Genomic DNA, 18,417 nt, shown 5'->3' on the forward strand with positions numbered 1-18,417 from the left:
TTTATTCACTGCTTATAAAATAAAATGGCTTTTTCAATCTACTTACCATTTCTTGTTTCATTAAATTGGAAGGATGATCATCTCTTCTTCTTTACTGGAAGTAATAATGCAGGGGTTATGGGTACACCATTCCAGCTTTCTGAAAATAGAATAGAACTGCAATTCGCCATGAATCACATAGGTACGAAATACATAGCAGAGAGAAAGAGAGAGATGGTCAAAACACAACTTCCCATTGAATAAGAAAAACTTTATTAATGTAGGCACAAGATAAAATACATTAATTGTTTTAAAAGTTAAGAGAGAGAGAGAGTAAGTGATATCTCCCTTAGCATTGCTTGCATAAAATTCAAATTCGAATTATATGATTACAACTTTGTTACATCTCTCTCTGTCTCTATCAAGAATATTTTTTGGCCTTGAAAATACATGAGCAAGAAGCTCTCACGCCTTCTACTTAATGGCTTTGAAACCAAATATCTTCACCACCACACTTCAAACCAGAGGCTCTACACTCACTGCCCCATACAGTTCCCCATTCAAAATACGCAGAGTAAGCTATGAATCTCCCAATTCTTGATCCTAATTATTCAAGTCTAGCAAGGCAGAGAATTGATCGAACAAATAAAACCAAAACCATTACTCAATAGAATTTAATCCTTTAGTTATGAAAAGAACAAGAAATCATCAAATAAACAAAACCATTACTCCAGCCTTTCCTATCATCAAATAGTTATTATACTGAAAATAACAATTAATCATTCACTTGATCCAAAATTTAATCCTTTAAGTATGAAAAGAATTGCAGAATCAAAGAAAAACTGGAATCAAAACATGAAAAATGGCTGGGGCATATTTTCAAACATTTGGACTCTGAAGAACATTTGGAATCAAAGAAATACTGGAATCAAAACTGTGGTATATTTGGTTACCAAAGCCTAAAGAACACTTACTCTCTCTAAAAATTACTTTTGGATCTCAGCAGAGAGGGCATACAATTTTAGAAAAGGCCCATCTCTCTAAAAATTGAATCAATCGTATCTAAGAAACAAATGCACAAATACCACACTAAGAGCCTTTCGTTGAGAGAGATGGAGCAAGCAGAAAATTGTGTGCCCTCTCTCATTCTTGGTGAGATCCAAAAGTACTTTTTAGAGAGAGTAAGTGTTCATCAAGCTTTGATAACTAAATATACCACATGTTCAGTTATTGTGACTGAATCACAAAAAAATCTCAAAAATTAAATTCTACCTGGTGTGATCATAGAGTAACAAAAAATCCCAAGAATCAACATTGTAAATTGTAGTAAAAAAGTCCCAAAAATAAAACAAAAAGAAAAGAAAAGAAATGGCATTGAGTGTGGCATTCGTACCTCGTGCGATCGGAGATCTCCATAGCTGGGATCACATGAAGGTGAAAATTAGGGTTTTCTTGAGGTAACAACTAAGGTGTCTATCTGTAAAAAAAAAAAAATGTGCAGAAAAGCACTTCCATTTTTTCCTAGCATTTTAGCATTTTTTCTGATCAAGCGAGAGAGGGCTGGGGAGGGCAAGGCGAGAGAGATCAGGTGAGAAAGGATAAGGGACGGCAAGGAGAGAGATAAAATAGAAAGGCGCGTGAGAGAGGAGAGCGAGCGGAGGCCTAAATTTTGAAATTTAAAGTATGATTTTTTCAAATTTGAAGTAAAAGTCACAAATACCCTTCAATAAGTTTTGGTGCTCAAATAGTATAGGGGCAATAAAAGAAGTTCAAAACTTTTTCGAACTTGAACTTGTTTTTGGAGGTCGTTAATCGTAGAAAATCATATATATATATATATATATATATATATATGAAAATAGGTGAGCCGGTTCGCTCATAGATTTTTTGTGAGCCGTACGGGTCAGATTTAGTCAACTTAAATGGACGGCTCGCGTAGCTTTTGGGGGTTGAAAATTTAAAGCCAGGGTGTCAGCGATAAAGTTGTTCGGCCTACGAGTAGCCCTGCGAAACCTCTCTCTTCTGCGCGTAAACCTCCCTCCCTCTCTCTTCTGCAAAAATAGGAAAACATCTCTCCCTCTCTCTCTCCTGCAAAATCCTCTTTTGAGGTAAAATCCATACTCTCCCTCTCTCTCTCTCTCCCCTGTAAAACCTCCTTTTGTTTCATCCTGTTTGAAAACCACAAAGAACCAACCCTGCGAGCAGCAACAACCAGCAAGACAACAAGCAACATTCTCTCTCTCTCTCCTGGTCTTCTTAAAAAACCAACCCTGCGAGCATCAACGAACAGCAAGCTGAATGAGGCAAAGCTCTCTGTCTCTCTCACCAGGGCAACAAGACAACGATTGGAGGGTGTTCCTCTATCTCTCTCCACAAAGCACAACAAAGGTATGGATTATGCTTCAAGCTTCATTGCTTATAGTGATTTCAAATTAGAGCTTCTTTTTTTTTTTTGACTTTACATAAGAGCTTTGTATCAATGGCTTTCAAATTAGGGCCTTTTTTTTTTCAATTCACATAAGAGCTTTGTTATTGTATCAGTGGCTTTCAAATTAGGACTTTTTCGGAATGTTGTTTTCTCTCAATTTTTTATCTAACCTATTGTGAGAGTAAAAAGGACCAAATTTTGATGTTAGTTGTTGATTTAAGATGCTAACAAGGTCCAAAATATTTTTTTTTGAATTTTGTGGCAAGTTTCAATTTGTCAAATTTGCCAAGAATGTTTGTGATTTCTTTCTACCAAAAGTTAATGTTCTTAAAGTATTTATAGATCAAACTTGACAAAAACAATCAAATATTAGTTTTGAGTTATTTTAAACCGAACATGGTTTTGTTTTGGACCTGATCATCCGAGGAACCACTGGTGGTTAGCTATCCGACCAGTCGGTTCGTGCGGTTTGATTCAGTCTTGATAACCATGCAAGATGAGGAACTTACTGATTTAGGTATATGTTGAGGGAAATTTATGTACATATCATGGTAAATTTATGGAATTACCCTTCGGGCATAATTTTCGAAATCTTAAAATGATGCCATTCTTCTTTTTTCTTTTTTTTAATTTTGCTATTGGTTTGATGTTGCCATCTATTTTTCCCTAATATCTAGGGCAGTTCAATACCCAAATTATTGGATGGGCCGATTTCTTGGGCGGTGATCCCATATTGGAAACAACAAACTACCTTAATATTCAATATGGTGAGTTTTGAATGGGGTCATCCGATGTTTGCTACAATGAACTACTTTTAAAATATAAGACGAATAAAAAAATGGGTTTTATTATATTAGTAACATTCAACCATCCAATATTTAGAATTTTTGGTTTGTTAATGGTTCAAACATGGTGGAATTGATGTTGCATTGTGAAGTCATACAATTTTGAGTCATGGTTTCTTTTCATTAGGTTTGTTTCCTTTCAATCATGAAGTTTTTTACTTTGTTAATGGTTCAAATAGGGTGAAATTGATCTTGCTTTGTGAAGTCGTACAATTTGGAGTCATAATTGATTTTTTTTTTCATTAGGTTTGTTTCCTTTCAATGATCAAGCACTTTTGTCTATTAATGGTTCAAACAGGGTGGAATTGATGTTGCTTTGTGAATGGTTTGTTATTTTCCAAGTGAGAGCTTTCTATTCATTAGTATGCTCATTGAATTTAAAATTAGGTGTTCAATGAGATGGAAACCTGTAAACATAATTAGTTTTAAACTAGTGATTATAGATTGGACCTGAAATAAGATGTGTTTTGTGTAGGATAATTATAGTACCTAAGATGGACATCACCATTTCAAAAAGTGTGACACCACCTATACTGTTAGACGATGACAACGTTGGGATAATGTACACCCCATGGAGATTGATCCCTTGCTTGCAACCCCCTCCCCCAATAAGTTCACAAATTTCAAAAACGGGGAATGTGCGTCCTCATCCAAGGGGTCAGAAATAGAGGAACCCCAAATAGGAATGATATTTAGTGCTGAAAATGATGCATATGAGTTTACAAGGTTTATGCATTGGTGCATGGGTTTTGTATTAGAAAGGGAAGTACTCACAACAATAAGGATGGACAAAGAATTGATAGGGAATATAAATGTTCAAAAGAAGGATTCCACAAGGAGAAGGAAGTGTTACGTAAGAAAAATTGTCCTCAGACAAGGTGTGGTTGTGCAGCGAAGATGTCAATAACCATAAATGCTAATAATGAGTGGGTTGTTTCACCGTTTGTTAAGGAACACAATCACGACCTTGTAACTCCGAGGAAAGCTCGACTCATCCGATCGCATCGCACAATATCAGATGCGACAAAGATAATGATAAACTCCATGAGCTCTGCTTTGTAAAGTCTCGGAATATCTATGATATATTTTTAGAGCAGGCTGGAGAGATTGATAATATCCCTTGCTCACAAAAAGACATTGAGAACCAATTAGGAAATAAGAGATTCAAAGGGGAAGATGACAATCGTGCAATGCAATGGTTAATCGATATGAAAATATCGAATCCACCTTTTTTCTATAAGGTGAAATTAGATGAACAAAATCATATTGTCAGCCTACCATGGGTAGATGCCATGTCAAGGGTGTTCTACTACTATTTCTCGGATGTAGTTACTTTTGATACCACATATAAGACAAACTCTTTTAGCATGCCCTTTGCTCTCATACTTGGAGTGAATCGCCACTTTAGCACAATATTTTTTGGGTTTGCACTTTTATTTGATGAGAAGGTAGATTCCTTTGTATGGGTATTTGAAAATTGGCTAGAGGCAATGGGTGGACGCCAACTGGGCATAATTATCACATATCAGGATCCTGCATGACCGCTGCAGTGAGACAAGGTTTGAATAGAAGCATACATCATTATTGTAAGTGGCACATACTTTCAAAGGTTAAAGAAAAATTGTGTCATGTCTTGCGAAGGAGTCCATCTTTTATAGAAATATTCAGGAACTGTATAATGAGGTCAACTAAGGAAGAATTTGAGTCATAATAGAAATCTCTCATTGAGACATATGATATTTATCAGAATGAATGGCTTAATAGATTGTATAGATGTCAAAAGCAATAAATTGATGCATACATGGCAGATGCATTCACAGCCGGTATGTCATCGACTCAAAGAAGCAAAGAAATGAATAAGTATTCAAATATTATGTGACTTCCAATACCAGCTTGCGCATATTGTTAGAAACTTCTGTAAAGGTGCATGATAAAAAACTTCTTAAGATGAGAGAAAATGACTTAAAGAACAGCACAAGTACACCTGTTTTGAAGATCACATGTGGCATGGAGGCTCATGCTTCGAAAATATATACACACAAAATTATGAAGTTGTTTAGTAAAGAAGTTGTAAAAGGCATCAATTACACATTATTGAAGAGAATGGCACAATCGCAATCTTCAAGGTATCAAACCATGGAACTGGAACAAGGGCTATAATGTAGAGTTCAATAGTCACAAGCAAACTTCTTTCTATTCTTGCTACATGTATGAGAGGCTAGGTATTATTTGTAGGCATGGGATTAGGGTCTTGATGGTGAGAAATATTTTTGAAATCCCATCGCATTACATAATGAGGAGGTGGACGAAGGATGTGATGGCAGGTGTTGTACTTGATGCCAATGGGAAACAAATTCAAGGTACTTCTGATCTACCCCATTCCATTTGTTTTAATGAAGTTAGTCAAGCCACTAGAGTACTTGCAGAGCATGCGGCAGACTTTGGACAAGTCCACGCATTTATAATGTCTGAGGTAGCAGGTACAGTTGCAAGGGTTGAGGACAAGATCAGGGAGGTCGTAGATCCAGATGGTGGTATTAGAACCACTTCCTGCAGTCATACTGAGAATTATAGCAAAAACGTTGAGTTTGAAGGACATGCATGCCATAACATCCTTGAACCCCCCGAGCACGAACAAATGGGAGACCTACCAATGATATTTATGTATCTCGGACTGCGATAGAGGCAGAGAAAACAAAAGCAAAAAATAAGGAAGCTACGCGAAAGTGGGCAGCTTGCAAAGGGAGTGGACATGACAGATGAAATTGTCTATCTCTCATAAAAATTGTCTATCTCTCATAGTTCAAAGTATGAATGAACTGTTGCTCAATCTTTCATACTTTTTGTGATCTTTTTTTCCTTCCCTTTGTGGTTTTAATATTAATTCTTTATTGTTAAATATTTGAAATGGGTTTTTTTCGTTTAGGTCAAATGTCATTATAAGACGCACAGATGGGTCATTGGAGCATGTGGAATATGATGAGTAATAGTAAGCATTTTTTGTGTTTTGCATTGTACTCAATAAACAAGTCCTTTAATTGATTTGAAATTTTTATGCATGTGTGGTTGTTAATGCAGTATCGTATGTGTTAATGAAATATTAATTGTTTTAGATACTCTAGTCAAATAATATCTTTAGTGAAATAGTTGATTGATATTCATTGTGGTGATATTCATTTTAGCATTACTGACATCCCTATATTTGTAAAATGGGATGTAGTTGGACTGTTCTGAAATTGATTATTCAATTTGACTTTGAGTTTTTCTTGTCAGTTTGAAAGTGCACTAGATCCAAAGTTTCCCAGACACCTTCTGGTTGAACAATGTCAGGTGTGCCTCAGGTTTACCTATCAAATCTCTTCTTTAGGGATTTAGTCCTAAAGAAGAGAAACCCAGTAATCTATATAATTCATCATACTGATCTATATGCTGCATTTAATTACACAGTCTTTCTAACTATTCTCTTTCTTTTGCTATCTTTTTTTTCGCCTTTAGTTTCTAATAAAATTTATTAAAAAATGCATTTGATCAACTGTTCAGCTACCCAACACCATGAAAGACTAGTTTTAGCTCTCAAGGACTTTTTGTGCTAATGGCGAGAACTTACTGTGATTCTTTTCTTTGTCACCGTGGTTATGGAAGGGAGAGAGATATTTGCAGTTTTATCGAGTGGCTCAATTGTTTGAGCTAGTTTACTAAAATGCTTTGGGCACTTGAGCCACCTAGTACATTAGGAATGAACTTCCACAAAACTATTTGGTAAATGTGATGTACAAAATCACGAGTGGTATGTGCTCATTGCTCTCACTCTCACTTCTACACATATTGCAATTGTTTTCCAATTGGAGACTCCATCTTTGGATCCTATCATTAGTGATAAGCCTATTTTAGTAGGCCAAAAATAGGCCCCGGGGTGAATTGGGCTCTTCCATATGGCCTTTAGAATATGATTTCTAATCCCATTTTCTCTAATTGCATTGTGTGAAATTGTATTGCATTCTACTGCTGTCCCTTGTTTACTATATCGCTTTATGGCCAGGTCGCAACCTCACGAAGCAGACAAGGCAATGATTGAAATCAAGAAGCAGTATGCTATTTTTTATGCGAAAGTTTTAAGTTCACAAAATGTGGTTACAATATATATGTACTTATAATGGCTTCGTAATGGCTTGTCTTTGAATTTCACTCTCTCAGACCTTCGAAATGTTTGAAGGCTTCTTGTAATGGCTTGACTTTGAATTTCTATCATTGGTTGGTTTGTGCCCAATGCTAATTTGTTATTGCACAGCAAGCAGAAGTGCTTGTTGCTCATCCCATCTTCGATTTAGGTTTTCCTTTATACCATATACCACTAAATCATTGGTTTATTTGTCTATTTCCACTTCTGATCCCTAAATGAATCCATTCTAACTTTTCTTTCAATTTCTGAATTCATACCAATTGAAAGATTTTCAGCTACAAACAACGGCTGAAAACACATGGTAACCTTCAAGAACACAGAGACAGGGGCCCTCTATTTTTCTCATTATCTTTAGACGTAAATTATAGATGCTTGAACTCTCGCTCGCTATCAAAGCACAATAAAAAACCAATACATAATGTCCTTGAGATAATATCTTTGAATTGGAATTGCATAGCAAATAATACATGTTTACATTATCAAAAAAACCCTTTTGCTACTTTCAACTACAACATTTTCCATAAAAGGAGAATAAGTTAAATTCCACAATGGGAATAATTATATTAGTAAAAAGGCAACCCTTAGTAAAAAAAACAATTTCAAGTTAGAAAGTATCACATGTTTCTAATGAAAAATATAAAAATAAACAAGATGAGAGCAAGCAAGCACACATTTATTATACACAAGAAATACAAAAATTGTTACTAACGTGCAAAGGTACCTAAGTAAGAATTTATGCATGTGCCCTATGTCAACGAGTATCGCATCATACCCCAACACTTGTTTCTTGATTGACCATGACACGTTCTTCTGATTCTTGTACTGGATTCCACTGTCGTGTATTGCGATGTCTTAAATTGACATTTTCTACAGTGCCAATATATTCATCACACCATTGGAAGAACCCACATATGGGACATCTATAGTACAGCCTGTTCGGGTTACTTTGGCTTCTTGATGCTATCTTAGCACAATCTATACTGCACATTGGGCATTGTCGAGTTGTATACCTCAATTACTTGTAGAATGAAATGACATTGTTAAGGCCTACAATAATCATATCAATACCACACTCTGAAGGTCTAAATAAGTTCGGATTTCAAGCACATCATAACATTCATTGCAAATATGTCAATAATAATTTTAACAATAACCATGACAACAACAACAATCATCACCACCTCTATCATCACCACCTCTATCGTGAGGCCCAAAATACTCCACAGAGCAACATTAATTCCACCTTGTTTGAACCATTAACAAACCAATATTCTTGATGATGAAAGGAAACAAACCCAATGAACAAAACGCAATCACTAATCAAAGCAACATTAATGGATGCCATCCGAGTTTAAATTTATTTATTTTTCAAAATATGACTTCACATAGCAACATCAATTCCGCTCTGTTTGAACCATTAACAGACCAAAAAGCTTCATGATTGAAAGGAAACAAACCTAATGAAAAAAAATTAATCACTTAACAGAGCAACATCAATGGATGCCATTCGAGTACTATAAAAAAAAAAAAAAAAATCTCCAAATTATATAACTTCACAGAGTAACATCAGTTCCACCCTGTTTGAACCATTAACAGACCAAAAAGCTTCATGATAGAAAAGAAACAAACCTAATGAAAAAAAATCAAACACTTAACAGAGCAACATCAATGGATGCCATTCGAGTATTTTTAAAAAAAAATTCTCCATATTATGACTTCAGAGACCAACAACAGTTCCACCCAGTTTGAACCATTCACAGACCAAAAGGCTTCATGATTGAAAGGAAACAAACCTAATGAAAAAAAATCAATCACTTAACAGAACAACATCAATGGATGCTATTCGAGTATTTAAAAAAAAAAAAGTCTCCAAATTATGATTTCACAAAGCAAGATCAAATCCACCCTGTTTGAACCATTAGCAAACCAAAAAGCTTCATGATTGAAAGGAAACAAACCTAATGAAAAAAAATCAATCACGTATCAGAGCAACATCAATGGCTGCTATTGGAGTATTTTAAAAAAAAAATTTCTCCAAATTATGACTTCACATAACAACATCAGTTCCACCCTATTTGAACCATTAACAAACCAAAAAGCTTCATGATTGCAAGGAAACAAACCTAATGAAAAAAACCAATCACTTAACAGAACAACATCAATAGATGCCATTGGAGTATTTAAAAAAAAATAAAAAATTCTCCAAATTATGACTACAGAGCAACATCAGTTCTACCCTGTTTGAACCATTAACAACCAAAAAGCTTCATGATTGAAAGGAAACAACCTAATGAAAAAAAATCAACCACTTCCCATAACAACATCGATGGATGCCATTCGAGTATTTTTAAAAAAAAATTCTCCAAATTATGATTTCACAGAGCAACATCAATTCCACCCTGTTTGAGCCAATAACAAACAAAAAAGCATCATGATTGAAAGGAAACAAACCTAATGAAAAAAAATCAATCACTTAACAAAGCAACATCAATGAATGCCATTGGAGTATTTAAAGAAAAAAAGCTCTCCAAATTATGACTTCACAGAGCAACATCAATTCCACCCTGTTCGAACCATTAACAAATCAAAAAGCTTCAAGATTGAAAGGAAACAAACCTAATGAAAAAAAATCAATCACTTAACATATAACATCAATGGATGTCATTCGAGTATTTAAAAAAAAAAAATTCTCCAAATTATGACTTCACAAAGCCACATCAATTCCACCCTGTTTGAACCATTAACAAACCAAAAAGCATCATGATTGAAAGGAAACAAATATAATGAAAAAAAATCAGTAGGTTCTAAATTTCATGTTTCAAGCATTCAACTTTTTCAAGCATCTTGGTTTTTAGCAGGACATGAGCAGAGTCTATATATAGGCATGACTTTTTTTTAAAAAAAATGTTAACTTGGGACCTCTCGAGCCTAAGGTTCAACCACACTGGAAGACTCCATAAAATAGTTGGACTCCATTGCTAGTAATCGAGTCCACGATGAAATGAATTAGAAATAAACAAAGCAAACTGGTGTCCCATTTTCTTATGAGAAGGATTTTTCACCAAAAATCACAATAATCCGAAAACTATAACGAGGTTGAGATATCTCACGCCAACAAGTAATAAAAAAAAAAAAATACTACTACATATGATATAACAAATATGTTTCAAGGAATCAAATCAATTCCTTTTTCTAATTTTTCATTTGAAGGCCACAAATATGAAGATGCGAATCGCATCTTAAATCAACAACTAACAAAAAAATTTGCTTCTTTTCACTCTTACAATAGGTTAGATAAAAAATTGAGAGAAAACAACATTTCGAAAAAGCGCTAATTTGAAAGCCACTGATACAATAACAGAGCTCTTTTGTGAATTGAAAAAAAAAAAGGCCCTAATTTGAAAGCCACTGGTACAAAGCTCTTTTGTAAAGTCAAAAAAAAGAAAGCCCTAATTTGAAAGCACCATAAGCAATGAAGCTTGAAGCATAATCCATACTTTTGTTGTGCTCTGTGGAGAGAGATAGAGGAACACCCTCCAATCATTGTCTTGTTGCCTTGGTGAGAGAAACAGAGAGCCTTGCCTCATTCAGCTTGCTGGTCGTTGATGGTCGCAGGGCTGGTTTTTTACGAAGAGCAGGGGAGAGAAAGAATGTTGCTTGTTGTCTTACTGGTTGTTGCTGCTCGCAGGGTTGGTTCTTTGTGGCTTTCAAACAGGCTTAAGCAAAAGAGGGTTTTGCAGGGGAGAGAGAGAGAGGGAGAGTCTGGATTTTGCCTCAAAATAGGGTTTCGTAGGAGTGAGAGGGAGAGATGTTTTCTATATATATATATATATATATATATATATAAAAAAGGAGCCACTATTGTACGCCCACACGTGAATAACCCAGATTGAATAACTTAATATAAAGGGAGTCACTTGAAATTTCAAGAATGTGTTCTTCTCATCAAGGTACACATAATAAAAATATATAAAAAAAAATTCATAAAAAAATATTGACTAAAATACCCCCCAAAATTTTACGAGAGTATTTTAATCAATTTATTTCATGTAAAAGTTTTTTTTGATATTTTTCATAGATTTACCTATTATTGAAGTATATACGCCTAAAATTTCAATTGATTTGGATTTGTATAAAAAAACTTAAAATTCAAACACTATCAGATATATGTGATCATCAAATTGGCCCAGATTCAATCTGGGGCATGGGCGTTTACTGTAGCCGTAGGTACCTGGGCGCATAGCGGTGAAAATGAACATTGATTTCGCCACCGTCCAAAGTTCATCGCACAGTCACAGTTGTCCAGTAGTGTTTCAATTTTCATTCTTTTTCTACAAATCTAAATGATCTAAAATTTGGAGCGTGTGTTCATAAAAAATAGGAGAATCTAATAAAAATATAAAAACATAATTCACAAAATATAAATTGGTCGCCAATTAATATTTTGTAAAATATTTTTTCCATATTTTTATTAGGTGCGCCTCACTAAGATGTACACATGCTCTAAATTTAAGATTATTCCAATTTATAGAAAAAAATAAAAATTGAAACACTACCAGACAATCGTGGCTATGCGATGAACTTTGAACAATGATGAGCATAGGGGAAATCATTGCTTATTTTCGTCTATAGACATTGGAAGGACTTATATATATATATATATATATATATATATATATATATATATATATATATATATATATATATATATATATATATATATATATATATATATATATATATATATATATATATATATATATATATATATATATATATAATGATATTGTTGGCTTGCCCGCCTGTGCCAATGGGTTGAGCCGAACGGCGTGTGGACTGCTAACGGTTGTGATCTCTCTTGGCTTGATTTCAAGCCCATTTCAAATCAACTTATGCAAATAGCTTGACGGACCACATTACTCTATCTCTCTAGCATCATGGAGCAGCGGGCCTTTCTCTCTCACCCAAATCTCATGCTCTTTTGTTGCCCCCTCTCTCTCCCGCTCTTTCTATCTCTCATATGTGGTTCAGTCGGCTGCCTTGCTCCCTCTCTCTCGCTGGTTTAACCCTGCCATCTCATTCTATAGCTCTTTCCAACTAGTTCAGGTCTGCCCTCTCTCTCTCACACACACATTTGTGCCCTTCCGCTCTCTCTCGCTTGTGTTTGTGCCCTACCCCTCTCTCTCTCTCTTTCATGAGTTTGTGCCCTCTGCAACATGTTCTCTCACTCTCTCTCTATATAGAAGACGAAGCAAGAAGAGGAGAAAAAGGTACAAACTCTCTGTCTCTCTAGAAAAATCTTATGCATCCTGGTTTATGGCTCTATGTGTCTTGTGAAAATTAGGGGAACAAAGATGTCAAAGAAATTGATTCGTATTGCTAGTATTCATAGAAATTGATTCAATTAATATGGTGGAGCTTGATTTTGTTATTTTGATCGCAAATGTAGTTTTAGAATTGGCTAGTTTCTTCACATTGATCATAGTATCCTCTCTCTCTCTCTCTCTCTCCATGGATATATATTTTTTTGTAGCATAGTTTGTTTGGTGAGCTTTAGATAAAGCTTACAGGCCAGAGAACTCCATGAATTAGTAATATCCGTTCTAGCCGAAGCATGTGCTAAGGTCGAAGCCAAAATTGGGCATATGGTCGATTCTCACAATGTTGCCAAGACCCCTAATACCACTTTTAACGAGAATGTTATTGGTGGCACTAGCAAGACGACTGAGGGTAACCCTTTCCATAACATCCTTGAGCCCCCAAGAGCGCGAACTAAAGGGCGACCTACTAATATTAGATATAAATCTCGGGCTGAACAAGAGGAAGAGAAAGTGAAGAAAGAAAAGGCGAAAGAGAAAGCGAAAGAAGGGATTCGTAAGTGTACAGTTTGTAAAAGGAGTGGACACGACAAAAGAAATTGTCCCTCCTTTGCACGTCCAAAGTATGAATGAATGATTGCTCCATATATCTTTATATTTCTTGCTCCATATCTCTTAGTATTTGTGAATGTAATTTGAATTGTGTAAATTCCTACAATGGTTTTTCTTATTATAGGTTGAATGTCAACAAAAGATGTAGAGATGGGTCCTATGAAATTGTGAAACTTGACTAGTTATGGTATGAAACTCATGAAATATATAACTTTATTGATTTGGGTTCTTATGGGTCTCTTTGTTGCTACTGTGATACTTCTATTGATGTAAAGGTTGCAATTACATGTTTATCATGCAATGTTTGTTTCGTCTAAAAAATCAACTAGCTTTGTACCTCTTTATAAATGTAATTGAAATGCAAAGTCAAAAGTTCCCTATAATTATGTTTTCTCCTTTCAAATGTCCCCTAGAATCCTAATCATACTATTATGAAGACACAATGGCAGGAGATTTTGCAGCCATTTGCCGTCTGTTAGGAAAGTGGGTTTCTTCTTCACTGTAATATATAGCGTGGCAGTGGGCCAAGGGGGTCTCAAACCATGTGTTCAAGCCTTTGGGGCTGACCATTTTGATGAGGACAATCAAGAGGAGCGAATGTGGAAGGAACAGATTCATTTTACTCTTTTTATTTTCATTTTGGAATTAGAGAATGTGGAAGGAGTAGATTCATTGTCCTCTTTTTATTTTTATATTAGAAGGAGAGAATGTGGAAGGGGTAGAATCATGGTACTCTTTTTATTTTCATTTTGGAATGAGGGAATATGGAAGGAGCAGACACATTGTATTTCACCATAGACGTAAACCTTTTGAGAGGAAACTATTTGCAACCAAAAAGCTATGGTTTGGCTGATATAGTAATTTGTTTGAATCGCCAGAAGTTCCTGGTGATCAATTTTCCATATAGAACTTGTATTTTCTTGGTTCTTATTGTACTTTCTTTTAGGTCCATCTGCATTTTGTTGCCCACTTTATCATAATTTTTTCAAAATTTATCCTATTTGTGCTACTTTTTAAAGTTATTTTTAGGAGTTGAAAGTCCTGGTAATTGTTCCTAGTTTTTTTGTTTACATCTCTTGCTTAGTGCAACAACATCTCGTGTACTTTATTCCTACTAAATAACTGTATTGGGAGGAAAATTTATTTCACTATCGTATCCCTATTGCCCAGAGGTCTCTTCGATGTGAATTCAAATGAAGTGAGAGAGAGAGTGAGAGTGAGAGAGTAAAAGTTCTTCATTATACCATTTCTCTGTACAAATTTATTTAATGAGAGCAAGAATGAATTTGTATTTGTACCCACATGTAACCTCTCTTCTATTTTGCATTTGTACTCATTATTTGATTTCATATAATGAGAGCAAGAATGATGCATGTATGAAAGCATTTCATGACCATATGCAACATATTAAGTGAATGAACACTAGTTAATTATGAGCACTGAACATAGTGAGAGAAACGTTATTATCTGGAGAAAAAATAAACCACATAGAAAAAACATGACTTATGTTGACTCAGGCCCCTAAAATGAATGATTAACATTCCAAATACCAACTGTTCAGAAAAGACAGTCTTTCATATAAAAGAGATTCCTCTGTATGAATGCAGAGTAGTAATATTTTGTCTTTTTATTGTAATTTCCTTTTGTATTGATTGTGCGAACTTTACAAAATTGTATATGGGCCCCTGCGATGGGGATGTCACAATAACTCAATACAGTTATACAATTATCTGCATGTAGACATGTACTCCATCAAAATGAAGAAAGACGTATTGCACAAATTTAACAATATATCAAAAAAGCACATGATGAAAAACAACCAAATAATCATCAAAGTTTAGCTTGATTCTATTTAACGAATAAAAATACACCCAAGCCATTACATGAGCTTGTATTGTTTCTTGACGGACTATCAAATGCTCCTTAGAATAAGTAAAAAAAATAAAAAATAAAAAGTAGCCATTGGCTATACATAATAACAACATTAAATGTTGCATACATCCTAAGGCACCGAGCATCATTTCTTGAATAGCACCCGCACCTTGATCACAGTACGTTCTTGTGATTCATTCATTTGATTCCACTATTGTGTCTTGCAACGCCTTAAATCAACATCATTGCTCACAGCAACAATATATTCTTCACACCACTGAAAAAATTCACATTTATAATATAACCTATTGGAGTTTGATGGGCTCGAGGATGCTTTGATAGCACATTGTATGAGGTAGATAAGCTTCATTAGTTGTAGAAGCATATGACATTTTGATAGTCTGGCATAAATAAAAGTTAAAAAACAACAAATGATACAAAATACCATGCATACAATGGCTTGAGTGTATACATCATATATGTTAGATGTCTCCATATGTATGTAAAATCCATGTTGATATATCCTGTCATACAGTATATCACTTACTCGAAAGACAAAAAAGAAACAATAATACTTATAAAGATATAGATACAGTAAACAATCACTCCTAAGAATAAATGTAAATGAATGGCAATTTTGATATGGTAGAGTTTGAAATTGTTGCAGTTACACAAGACACCAACAATCATGAAAGGTATCAAAGCTGCATAAAAATACAAATTGGCGATCCCGGTCACTGGATATTATTACCCAAAGGTGAAGTACCCCAAACCTAAACTTTGACATGGCTCCAAATGCAAGTTAGCTAATGATGAGCAAGGCTGCATCAGCATTTAGGTTCGAGATTTTTTCAAACCTATTGAATCAGACAACATTTCATTAATCAACAACATTTCAGCAAATTATGTTGCCAGTTGCAAATTCTATCTTCCATATCCATATGAAATGTATAGAAATTGATTACATGGAGAAGGATAGAGATAGAGTTTAAAGTACGTGAATTTTCTTTAATCAATTTCTAAGTGTCACAAAACTCAATTTCTTTAGACAGAGAAGGTTAGAGATAGAGTTCAAATTACGCCAATTTTCACAAGACACAGTAAACATTTGTTTCATAATTAGCTTGTTATTAAATTCTCCAAGTGATAATTGTTTCCCCTCCTTTATAAAAAAAAAAATTGGATTTCATTTGTTTTATCACACTTTATCCATTAATTTTCAATTGGGGAAACATAAAATAAAGCCCCTCAATTTTGGGATAAAATAAAATAAAGCCTGAGCTAAGAAGTACACAGATAGAGAGACCTCAATATAGAAACCATTAAAGAAGCTGAAGAGAGAGAGAGCAAGGGAGAGAGATTTAAGGAACGTATTGTCCTACATAGTGTCATTCTTCACATGGGCTATCCCTGGTTTATGAGCTTTATCTAAAGCTCACCAAACATATATATACATGAAGAGAGAGAGAGAGGCCACAAAACTTGAGTGAAAGATTCCATGATCAATGTACATAAACTAGCCAGTTCTAAAACTACATTTGCGATCAAAACAACAAGATCAAGCTCCACCATATCAATTGAATCAATTTCTATGAATACTAACAATATAAATCAATTTCTTTGGCATTTTTGTTTCCCCAATTTTCACAAGACACACAGAGGCATAGACCAGACTGCATAAGATTTTACTAGAGAGAGAGTCCATACTTTTTTCTCCTCTTCTTGCTTCGTCTTTTATGTTGTGAGAGAGTGGGAGACCAGACTACAGAGGGCACAAACTCATGAAAGCGAGAGAAAGGGGCATGCCACAAACACGAAAAAGAGAGAGAGAGGGTGGGGGCACAAACTCGAGAGAGAGAGAGAGAAAGAGAGAGAGAGAGAGAGAGAGAGGGGCAAGGCACAAACACAAGGAAGAGAGAGGGTAGGTCTGGACTAGTGGGCGAGAGCGAGCGAATGATATGGCAGGGTTAAACCAAAGAGAGAGAGAGAGGGGGCAGGGGAGCCGGCTGAATCAGAGATGAGAGAGAGAGGGGGGGGGAAAGAAAAGGAGCAAGAGATTTGGGTCTTCTGTTTGAGAGAGAGAGAGGCGCACTGCCCCATGACGCGAGAGAGATAGAATATCGTGGTCCCACGCTATTTGCATAGGTTGATTTGAAATGGGTTTGAAATCAAGTTAAGAGGGATCACAACCGTTAAAAGTTCGCAAGGTGATCCCACCCGTTCGGCTCACCCCATTGTCATAGGCCGGCTGGCCATTAATATCATTTTTCATATATATATATATATATATATGGTAGTGATCTAATACAACGGTTGTATCATAGTATAATATAACCACACATCTAAAAAACCATGTTTGTAGTATTTGTATGATCCAAAATTTGGTGCACACTCTCTTCATCCCAATAATCAACCCCAAAACAAAAAAAAGTTTAATTTGAACCCAAGATATGCTCAAAATGAATCATCTCCAACAACAAATCTAGACCATTCATTTGGTGAATTTCAATATCTTAGCCTTTACAAACTCAAAATCATTTTTTTCTTTTTTAACATTATTTATCTAGTGATAATAAATTCATCTAAAAATTTTGGAAAATAAAAAATCTTTTTAATGCCTAAATCTAAGCATCTTATCAAAATGGACACCATTTGTTAAAAAGAAAAATTTATATATAGCCAAGGCTCTAAATAATCAACTTGACGCCTATCATAAAAATTTCATTAAAAGAGATTGTTTTGAGGTCCAAATATCCTCAAATTAATCATCTCGACATCAAGATGTATGGACATGAGAAAAAAATGGATTTCAAGTTTTGGAAATGGTAGATTTTGTAATACATTTTTGGACCGTCAATTTTCAAGATTTTCATGTTTTCATAGATATGTCGATCTACACTATTTTTGAAACTTTAAACTTTATAAATAAAGACGAAAATATATTTTAAGGCTATCACGAAGATTTTCAGTATTGAAACCACATTTCTTGACACTATTTGAAGGTAGGCTCTAATTTGATTGTATAGAGCCTAGGCTCTATACAAACTGCACCCTTTGTTAAATGGGCTAAAAAATACTTTTTAGATTGTGTTTTCAATTTCTTTTTTTGTGATTGTTTATTAGAATGAAAAGAGCGTATATTTGAAATTTTGGATAAAACAAATGGCTTTAACATGGTGTGTA

General features: G+C 34.8%; 1 long non-coding RNA gene across 4 annotated transcripts; it reads right to left on the bottom strand.

The window, feature by feature from the left end:
* Positions 1-229: 229 nt before the first annotated feature.
* Positions 230-11,249, bottom strand: LOC105420051 (uncharacterized). Of its 4 annotated transcripts, none has more exons than XR_966422.3 (3): positions 10,930-11,249; positions 1,373-8,412; positions 230-596 (listed from the first exon to the last, which is right to left on the bottom strand). It is a non-coding gene; the product is annotated as an uncharacterized LOC105420051 (long non-coding RNA). The 4 variants fall into 4 exon arrangements; XR_016050639.1 differs by having other exon boundaries at positions 1,373-8,450; XR_016050637.1 differs by having other exon boundaries at positions 1,373-8,479.
* Between the last annotated feature and the right edge of the window lie 7,168 nt (positions 11,250-18,417).

This window comes from Amborella trichopoda, chromosome 2 (assembly GCF_054954075.1).
Source record: "Amborella trichopoda isolate Santa Cruz 75 chromosome 2, AtrichopodaSantaCruz75HAP2 v2.0, whole genome shotgun sequence".
Lineage (NCBI taxonomy): Eukaryota > Viridiplantae > Streptophyta > Magnoliopsida > Amborellales > Amborellaceae > Amborella > Amborella trichopoda.